Source organism: Zingiber officinale, chromosome 1B (genome assembly GCF_018446385.1).
Source record: "Zingiber officinale cultivar Zhangliang chromosome 1B, Zo_v1.1, whole genome shotgun sequence".
NCBI classification, from domain to species: domain Eukaryota; kingdom Viridiplantae; phylum Streptophyta; class Magnoliopsida; order Zingiberales; family Zingiberaceae; genus Zingiber; species Zingiber officinale.
The window spans coordinates 147822084-147833645 of NC_055986.1; the positions used below are offsets into that span (position 1 = coordinate 147822084).

Here is an 11562-nt window from a genome sequence, read left to right on the forward strand (position 1 = left end):
TAGAGGAGGCCGAATCTTTACTAAAGTTAGGCATCTTACAATGTCGGCTTTGATATACCTTCATGAGTGCAAGATGCCTGACTTTAGTCAAGAATATGGTAGAGAGTTGAAAGTAGTTGAAAATGCCTGAAAATATAAAGTCATCACAAGAGTATCTCGGTCGCGTCAGATGCTGTAGAGGTTGCATGATCCTCCATGAGTTCTTATAGAGGATTATACAGTGAGGCCCTTATCCTCCATGAGTGTTTATAGAGGATTTGTACACCGAATCTTGACTAAAGTCATGAATCTGGTAGAGTTGTAGAGAGTTGAAAATGCAAGAAGTCCCTTGTCATTACCTTCATGAGTGCTTATATAGTCGTCACAAGAGTATCTCAGCCGCGTCAGATGCTGCAAAGGTTGCATGATCCTCCATCATCCTCATTTATGTCAGTGAGGGGATCATATTCAACCACCATTTGTAGTCTCTCCAATCATTAAATGTCACGTATTTGAAGGAGAATATTTATGAGACCAGATATGACAACCTCATAACCATCTCTCCATTCATCCGGTGACGTGTGTGGTAGAATATTCACAAAGTAACGATCTCAATGATGAGGCAGTTGTGCATCCTCCTTATCTGCATGTCGTTCAAGAGTGTAGGCCTTATCCGAGGATGAGGAAATGAGGTTGATATTGAGTGATCATGAGAGTAGACGAAGTCGGTGACTGAGCTCGAGACAGGATTGCCAAGATCTAAGACTAAGAAGCACAGGATGTCGACGACTAAAGTCGAGACATGGAGGATGTTGGGGTCTGAAACTAAGGTCGAGCGGATGTCAACTACTGAGATCGAGATTGGGTTTCGTGATCTAAGGCTGAGATGGAGTGGGTGTCGGTTGCTAAGACTGGATGTCAGGATTTGAGGCTCAGAGATGCAAGATGTCAGCGATTGAGGTCGAGACATGGAAGATGCTAGATCTAAGTCTGAGACTGAGGTAGAGTACATGTCAAGACCGAGACTAGGTGTCAGGATATGAGGCTGAGATGAAGTGGGTGTCGATTGCTGAGACCAAACTGGATGTTAGGATTTGAGGGCGAGAAGTGACGTCGGGATCTACGACCAAGGTGTGGAGGGTGTCGGCCACTGAGGCATAGACAGGATGTCAGGATATAAGGCTAAGATAGGATGCTTAGATCTGGGGCCGAGTCAGGATGCCAGAATCTGAGGTCGAGACATGATGTCTAGATCTGAAGCCAAAACATGGTGCTGGGATCTGAGGCCAAGGTGTGGAGGGTGTCGGCCACTGTGGTTGAGATAGGCAAATTCTATTCCTTGAAATGAACGCGTTGATTAGGCTCGATCAAACCCGAATCTCATCTAGATTGGATCCAAGTTCCTTTAGGTTACATCTAACTCACCTTGATTTTAACTGACAGTTCAACATGACTTTCGACCAGACAAGTTGCAAGATTCTGTAGCATCAGTCGTCATTGATGATTTTTCTCTAATGAAGGGGCCTTGGTCGCCTCTCGATCCACTATCCATCCCTAGGGATTTATTCTCCACTTAGCCCTCGGCGCTTGATCAAGGACAGAATCTGGCCACCAAAGATTACCAGTGAGTGTCTTCCTTCTCCTTCGAACATTTGAATAATTCTCATTTGAATATCTTAATCGTTGTTTTAAAGTCATGATCAAATCCCTATTTCTCCCTTTTCTTGTACATGTACGACTATTCATTAAAGTTGATTATTATTCTATTTTAGATCTCTCATGTCCAAGGAGGAGTTTTATAGGTTGGCTGATGAAGCAATTCATGATTTGTTGGATAAGTTTGATGTGATGTTGTTGTTTTGGTTATCAACACAGCCAAAAGATGTTTCTTTTTTCTCCTTTTTCTTTACGTAAGTTCGCAATTGGGATCCTGATTAGTTTTCATGTGTTGATTTAAAGGAATATGGTGATGCCATACAAATTGATGAATATGAAGTAAACTATGAGGTGAGATTGATTTGGAATTTCTCTTTGACTTATCTTAATACTTTTTTATTCGACTAAGTTGTTCATTACATGTTATTTTAAGTAGGGCTATGCTTTGACACTGAATCTAGGGACTTTAGGGACTTATGTGATATTTAAGAAAGCTCCAAACAGATAGATCTAGTTGGCTTTGCCAGTAAATTAATGAAAATACTCCGAGAGCTAATCATTTATTTGTCTACCCATTTATTGAACTGAAGTTTGAACTTTAGATTGTCAATTTAGTGGTTTCAAATTGTTTCTATATTCCTAAAAATAAACTAGTTCTTAATGAGTTAATTGTTAGCTAGAAATGTTTGTTTCTTTATGTTTATAATTCATACCTTCTTACTCTTTTTTGTTATGGTGTGAAGGTGAATAACATAAGCAAGGAACTTTTTTGGACTAACCTTTGTGTTAGCTAGAAATGCTTGTTTCTTTATGTTTATAATGATGGAGGAATTTTAATCAGGAATTCTAAAATCAAAATTCAAGTTAACATTGAAATTTTACAGTAGCAATTTAATTAAACGAAATAAACGATAGCTAAAAGATAAATATAATATGAATGTAACAGATTTGTCATTGTTTCAATGTCAGTCATGAAATTCTGATCCTGAGAAAAAGAAGAACATGAGACGTATCTTCCATAGGGATTGGAATGACAACACCACATTCTCCTTACCAATGGGAAGCAGGGAGATCTCAAGATTACTCAATCCTATGGAGACTACACCCTATATATAGTAGTGTGCTTGATTCTATTATTAGCTTATCATTGATAACAAAATGTGGGTTACCGGGTTCTATACATATAAGCACACATCCAATAGCATAAATCAACAATTAACATCAATTAGATCATTTACTGGATTTTGTTCATAATGGCATAAAATCCATGCGTTACAAAATAACATGTAAGCCCACTGAATAGAAAGATTAAATCTAACAATCTTTCACTTGGGTTACATGTAATTTTGTATATAATACACAAGTATAACTTTAGTTGAGCTCAACAATGTCAAATTTTATGAGTAAAAATACCTCTATAGAACAATTTAGTCCATTAATTCTATTGATATAAAACTAAAGAGGTCACAGTTACTATAATTGTAACAAACCCCCAATAATAATCACAATACCAGTATCATTAGTGATATAGATTAAATGTAGATATGCAACATAATAATTATATAAAATGTGATATGTACATGTCAATTTTTAACCGAGCCTCATAATGACCAAAATAACGGTCCTAATTATGTTTGCAAACCTCTTATGTTAAATCGCAATAACAAACCATGATTTACACTTTATTATTCCAAAGGAAATCCAATATTATATTTATTATGCCAAAATGTAATAATAAATTATAATATCTTTATTTTAAAGTGTCAAAATAAAATACACAACATTAATACATGCAATAACCAAAGTAAACATGTGTCCATCAACATAGAGCATGAAATAATAAACGTTCGCATGATATCTTTATTTGGACATTCTGAAATAAAGATATCATAATCTACTATTGCAATTTGACATATGGTGTTTGCAAATATGATATTAGATTTCTTTTAGAATCATAAGGTGTAAATCATGGTTTGCTACTGCAATTTAACATAAGATGTTTGCAAACATGATCAGGCCCCTTTTTAGGTTACTAGGAGGACCAAATGAAAAGTTTCATGTATATATCACATTTCACATAATTTTCATGCTACACATTCATATCTAATTTAAGTCATTAATGACATTGATATTGTGCTTATTATTAGACATTATTACAATTATAGTAATATGACCTCTTTAGTACTATTCCAATGGCATTAATGAACCAGATTATTTTAAGGATATTATTACCAATAAAATTTGGCTTTGTTAAGCTCAAAGTTATAGTTGTGTATTGTATACAAAGGCAAATGTAGTCCAAGTAGGAGCTTATTAGATTTTTATCTCTATATTTGGTGGGCTTACATGTTGTTTTGTAACACAGTTTTATATTGTTATGAACAAACCCTTTAATTGATATAATTGATATTAATTGTGGCTTTGTATTATTGGATATGGATTTATATGTAGAATTTGTTAACCCATATTAACAAATTATGTTCATCACACAATCTTAAGAGTACTCTAGCAGATACAGGATCTAACAAGAATAATCCGCTACAGCCACCAGCCCTAAAGGACCTAAGCCATTAATCATTCTCTAATCTTGAGATCTTATGTCACCAATCAGATTGTGTTGCATGTCTCCTTAACACTCAAGAATACAATTGTACGAGCCTATAAAACATATCTTGCTTAAGGTCGTTACTGCTCTAATACCATTTGATGAAGATTTTCTTAATCATGAATTCTAATATCGAAATTCTAACATCCATATGAACTTGAAAAAGAATCATGTAAATTTTATAGCAACAATTTAATTAAACGAAATAAATGATAGCCAAAAAATAAATATGACCTGAATGCAATGGATTTGCCATCATCTCAATGTTGTTCATAAAATCTTGATTCTCCATTATCTCAATGTTGTTCATAAAATCTTGATTATAAGGAGAAGAAGAAGAATAGGAGGCGGATTTTCCCTAGATATTGGGGTGACGTGCCGAAATCTTCTCACCAATGGGAAGTAGGGAGATCTTGAAATTACTCAATCTTATGAGGACCACATCTTATATATAGTAGTGGATCCGATTCTATTATTAGCCTATCATTGATAACAAAATGTGGACTAATGGGTTATACACATATAACCCACATTCAATAGTATAAACCTACAATTCACATCGATTAGATCACTTGATGGGTTTGTTTGTAATGGCATAAAACTCGAGTGTTACAAAATAACATGCAAGTCCACCGAATAAAAATATTAAATCCAACATATAATTCATATGAGATGGCTTGATATTATGCCACCTTCTCACTCTTATGTGTTATATATGCATGGTGTGAAGGTAAATAACATAAGCAAGGAACTTTTTTGGACGGTTAACCTATACGACTAATTTATGGGTAAAGTTTATTAGGTTTTTGGTTATCCACACCATGTGGGCTGAATATGCTAAAATCATGTCAAGGTTAGTGGATAAATCTTCATTTTGATGCTATCTTTCATGTATGAGGACTTCTTACTATCCATATACAAGATATATACATCTTCCTACAATATTTTGTTTGAAAAAAAAAAGATATTTTGATTGATTCAAAGAGCTTTAGTCGAGCATTAATATCAATGCTAACTGTCACATGTACAAACAAACTCTATAAGAAAAATTTGAGTTCAGTCGAACCAAACTTAATAGTCACAATTTTATTTTTAGACGAGGAGAACTGAACAGTAGTAAAGATTCATTTGTTCATACAATTAAACCTTGGTGGTTTAAGTGGATTGAGTTTCTGGGATTTTGCAAGATCATATGTTGGGAGGTTAAAGGATAGGCTTTTCATAAACCAAATGGACTAACAATCTCAACTTTTGATGCTAACTTTAGGGATACTTGACATCAAGGACATGTTTCTGCCAACTTTAGTTCTTGTAGGAACAAAACTATGTTCTTATGTGATCTAAGATCGTCTATGTTACTGTCACGCCCCAGAGGAGTCCCTGTCCGAAGAAATTTCGGCAACATCTCCACTGTACAGCGGACAATCTGAAACTTTTCTACATCTCATATACCTCAGCCACATGCGGCTGGAATAATAACAATCAATAAAAACACATTTCACACAACCATCCACGCAGTTATATATAATCAAACAAAGTAGTAATACTCTGACTCAAAAATCACCCTACTCAACTACACTCGTAAAGCTCAAAACCGACGAACTCACCTCTTCTGCCGTCCAGGCAGGCATGTAGTAGAGTAAATCCAAATCATACCAAAAGTCCATCCAACGAAAAGATTCCATACAATATCCATATGTAAAGTCCAAAACAAAACTAAAACAAAGTCTGATAGCGGAAAGCTAAAATAAAACAACAACTCAAAAACCAGCAGAGGAGTAGCACTACGTGCTGTGGGGACCAGCGACTGGAACTCCCTCCTGACAGCATCAACCTGAAAATAACAACAATGGAGGCGGGGTGAGTCCAACACTCAGCAGGTACAATTGATATGCAAAGTAAAGAAACAATACCTAGACTAATCATCTCCCGATAAGAAAGATAAAATGCATCGAAGTAAACAGGAGAATCTGTACTAACCAGTCCCGAGTATAAGGTCAAACAATCCGAGTGGTATAGGGATCTTGATGTCAAACATAGGTATCCAAACAATACGCAGATATAAACGCAAAGAACCACAAACACAGCAATAAACGATCACGTATGATGCAACGATGATGCGTCCGGTCACCCCCGACGCCATCGATCATCTCACACCATAGAGGCCGAGTGGGTAGGGTGTGACAATCGTGCACTCTGTCGTCACTACTCCCGATGAGTGACCGAGTGGATCTATCCGAGTACACCTATCCTCCTACCCCAAATCATAGGTGGGGGAGCTCAATGCTCTCATACGATGACGGGGAGGAATCCCTATCGGATAACTCGTTGTGTCACACTACCCATGAGCGGACCAACGGTGTCAACAGAGTCCTGCCTGCCGGCTACCACACTGCTATACTAAACCAATAGAGCCAAACAGAGCAGAACCGTCTGCTCAACAATAATGGAGCGGACTATCGCACAGCATGCAATCATGCAAATGATGCATGGCAATAACCATATAAACATCCCGACCTAATCCATATATATAGAAAAGTGCACCCTAGGTCAACGAATCATATCGAATCAAAGGTACATGAAGGTATAAAAACCTAGGTCCTGAACATGGTGAAGCATGGTATATCACTACCCGTATAAGCATGTATAGACAGGTAAAGTATACATGGGATGCAAAACAAATCAATCAATCAAACATATATCAAGATTTGGGTAGTGATTAACCGAAACAGATAAGAAACACAATTGATGCAATATGTTAATTTCATTACTAAGCATATCAAAGACAAAAAGTCAAAAGTACCCGCCTCCGAAAATAAAAAGGTCCAATCTGACTCCGAGATACTCGTCTCGCGTCAAAGTCCTGTGGCATCAAACATAATGTCTAGTTTAGCTAATTTATCATACAACTATTAGCCAAACTAAATTCTAATCCATCGGCCAACTAGGGTTAGTTTCATTAACCCTAACTACACCTTCTAATTAGGATTTACTATATGCCTATTAAATCACAAGTTCTAATCCAGATCTGGCTTACCAATCATTTAATTCATTTAGGTTAAGAAATCTCAACCTTAATCCATCTATATCTAGATTTAAATACATGAGAAAAACTCAATCAAAACTCACCTGAGTTGAATGCCTCAGCCAATAACTTACTGCCGGAGATGTTGCTACCAAAAGCTTCCCAAAAGAAATAGCTGCTGGAAAGTGGCTGCCGGACCCAAGAACAATCCACAGCACAAGATTACCCTCGTAATCAGCGATCCGCTAAACCCTACATCTGCAGATTAGGTCAGAAGGGGAAATCCAGAGTGCAACCAAGTGTTACAACCCACTCACCTTGTTGGCTTAGCAGAAAGGAACTAGGGCAGAGGGGGTTTAGGCACACAGACGGCGTCGGCACACAGTGGTGGTCGGCTTCAGTGCTAGGGCACGGAAGAACCCAAACAGTGGTACTCGAGTGCCGGCGATCGGGAAACTAGGGCTCGGCTCTGCCCCTAGTCGAAGTTGTGCACCGGTGAGGAGAGAAATGAGGGAGTCGCAAGCCCGAGAGGAGAAGTCGGCCGGAGAACTAGGACTCGGCGGCGAGCCGGCGCTAGGGCAGAGAGGTGCAGCGTCGGCACCTAGGGCAAGGAATCGCTCGGCTCCTGCTCGGGTGTCAGCAACGGCGGCTAGGGCACAGAGACGGCGTCGCCGGATCGGCACTACTCCGGCAGGGGAAGAGGCGATCGGCGCAAATAGATTAGGGCAGAGGCGTCGGTGTGAAGAAGACCGGCGTCGCGAGAGATGAGGGAAGGAGGGTTCGGCTCGGGCAAAGGAGAAGAAGAAGAAGTGGAAGGGGAGGAAGAAAAACCACCGTGGCCGGCGGTTAGGGTTCCGGCGGTTAGGGATCGGAGGAGATGGCGTCGGGCAAGGAAAGGGGTGCGGCTCGGGTGCGCAAGGGAAGGAAAAACGGAGGAGAAAAGAAAAATAAATAAAAGAAAATGAAAAAATAAAAGAAAATTCAAACTTCTCCTCATTTAAATGGGTAGTCTAAACAGACTTTTCTCGGGTCCCGTTTTATCCCCATTATCTTATCCGTACGAACTCCGAAAAATTCTCGAAAAATTTCTAAAAATTCCGAAAAATTCCCTTATTAATATTCGCCTATTTCCGGTATTTTACAGTTACACAAATGGTCAGACACAAGTACGACTATCCAACACATGCGGATCCAAGTGGATCATGACATTGTTGTTAATTACACATGATCAATAGAGGTGCTGAGTCTCCACTAGGAATGTCAGTATGCAACACAGATGAAGAGTCAAGTATTCGAGAGAGACATGTATCGGTTTTCTGTCTATTCCTCTCTTTTTTAATTTTACCAAAAGACAAAAGACCTCTTGTTCTCATGATTCTGATCTAGCTCAAGGTGAACTTTACCGTGGGTAGCAATTGGCCAAAGAAGAGTGAATTTTCTGAAAATCTTTCATGTCCTGCTACTTGAAAATCCTGCCAATTATTTACCCTAAGTAAATAATAGGCAGCACCTATTATCATTTACACAAACAATTTCTGGTTTTTTCTTTCTTTCTTGCTGATTTAGTAAAAATATCCAGAGGTAATGAATTTATTGGAGCATGAAGAACACAAATTTATTGATCATCAATGTCATTCTCATTTTGCGTGGATGTTTAAATTTGACTCATATGTGTTGAACCTAAGGTTTAAAATTTTATTCTATTAGAGTTTCGGTATATGACCGGGATAGTTTCTATACATTATTATACTATACTGATACAGTTTCGATACTTTTTTAATATAAAATATATTAATTATTTTTTAATTAATTTTTAATGATTATAAATATTTATTATTAAGTTATATTTAAGATGTTTAATGTTGAATTTAAGTTTTGATATTATCTCATGAAATATTTGATTATTGTTAAGTAAAAATTGATTTAGGTTGATTGAAACCGTCAAGAAAGTTTAAACTATATTTAATTTAGATATATTTTGATCAATTTAAAATTAAATCTAATTTATATATAAAATAATTTAGTTTATTAGTAGTAATACATTTTATAAAGCTAGAAATTATATTATATTTTTTTTACGGAAGAAGGTAAAAGAATAATGCTAAGGGATTTTATTTTTCTTCGGAGTATTTTTTCTTTATTTGTTTTGATGGAGAAAAATATATATATGGAAAAAGGAAAAAAAATTAATAAGAAAGAAAAACTTAATGGATAAAATATAGATAGATAGATAGATAGATGGATAGATAGATATAGATAGAGTCATGATACCCTACGTACCTTATAATGTTCATCTTGTGAGCACCATATATATATATATATATATATATATATATATATATATATCTATGTTGGGTGCCTCCCATATGTGCCCATTATACGTGACTAAGGGTCACAGTGGAGCCCATGTGGGGGCGTTCCCCTCAATCGTGTATGTTGGATGCACATGGGAGGCGCCCAGTATATTATACTTGTGTGTGTGTATAAATGAGCCTCTTAAATAGCACGCTCATAAGCTTCTAAATGAACATATTTGTGAGCTCATAAATCAGATACTGTTAACTTGAAGTTGGTTTGATAATGTTTTCAAACTTGAAATCAAGTTTGAGCTCGACTCGTTAATTTAATCGAACAAACTTTTTTTTTTATAATCAAGACCCGAATAACTTACGAGCGGCTTGACTCGTTTACACCTTACTTGTGAGGGCCATAATACTCTCCTCACCCATGTGGATGCCACGAGGCCGCCACAGGGTCTGGAACCATCCACAACCTTGCAAGGCAATCGTGAGGTTGCGACGACCTTGGAGTCGTGGTGCTAGTGATATTTGGCAAGCGGAATAATAAATTTCGTCCATATCGATCGATAAGGTACGAAATTGAAAATCATGTTTGAACCTTGTGTAAAAGGTTTAATGAAAGATGACTGATGGTCAATGGAAAATTTTCGTAGGATCGAACCACTCATCCTAAATTTGATATTATCTAGTTAATCATTGTTTTTTTAATGAAAGATGGCTTCTTTCCTGTTGGAAGAGAATTCCTATTCTTTGGGCTTGCCACTAGAAAAAAGGGGAAACATCAACAACCAATGTATTTTTTTTTAATTTTATGTATAATTGACTTCAATGTGGTTCAACTCTTTACTAAGATTTACATTGACATTGACAGAAGCTTCGTGAGTATCCTTTTTTATTCAAAATGCATCAATCTTTGATGCCACAAAATAGTGACCATGATGACCTTATTCTTTGCATAACACCCCAGACTCTTGGTCTCTTGTATACGCTGAGAAATTGTTCAATATAAACCTTCCCATTTTCCCCTTTCTCAAAAGTACCTTGAGGAAGAAAGTTAATTAGGTGGTGCTATCTGATAAGGTCATGTTTTTCACATAGACTCAGACATGTGGTCCTGCTTAGGCTTACCGTTTTAAAGTGACAACATTAAGCATTTTTGGTGATATGATCATCCTTGTTCAGCTCAAACACCATGGTAACAGATAGTGATCCATCCTACTCATGTCAATGGAAAAGTGGTTTCATCCTTTGCAATTTAATTCTTACTGGACTTTTCTTATTAGTTTTCTAACTCTTTCATCGAAATGAGCTACCAGTTTGCACACTCGTTCTTGTGGACTTTGTCCAGTTCGCCAATGGTACATACAGTGATGCTTCAAGGTTCGATTGGGATGCAACAACAGAGGCTTGGGTGCATAGGAGGGACGAAGGCCAATTTGTTGCAGCTTCTCGAAGATGAAATTGGAAAACTTTGTGAGGAGCCTATCAGTCTTCTCTTCTGATTACCATAATTTATTTCTACTGAATGTTCAACGCAAAGACGGTAACTAGAAATTTTATATGAAAGTGTTTTTTTAATCGCATGTGAAAAAGGTAACTGGCTGAATGAATTTTTACCCATAATAGTTCTTTATTTTTTCTTTTCATTTTTTTAAAGGGAATTCTATTTCTTACTTGATTTTTCATATTACTTCTGGAATTTTAAAATTGTTAAAAATCCCTCTAAAGTTTAAAAAGTCTTATTATTTTATCATTGACTAATAATAATAATAATAATAATAATAATCCGATAGTGTTTAACTCTAGTAAAAAATAATCACATGTTTTGTTACATTTTTATGAAAGCTTGGAAGTCTAAATCCATATGCTTCCAACACGACCGATCCATCTGATTAATCTATGGCTTAATCCAAACCGTCGATTTCCGGACCTTTACTTTTCTCGCCCTCCCCACCTCCAGCGGTCGACCGGCTGATCCTAATCGATCGAGGTGAACC

The 11562-nt window shown here is 36.9% G+C and overlaps 1 non-coding gene and 1 pseudogene across 1 annotated transcript; one reads left to right on the forward strand and one right to left on the reverse strand.

The window, feature by feature from the left end:
* The first annotated feature begins 865 nt into the window (after positions 1–865).
* Positions 866–11067, forward strand: LOC122043273 (annotated as a pseudogene).
* On the reverse strand, positions 4114–4321 carry LOC121995188. The gene has a single exon (XR_006115851.1). It is a non-coding gene; the product is annotated as a small nucleolar RNA U3 (small nucleolar RNA).
* Positions 11068–11562: the final 495 nt, after the last annotated feature.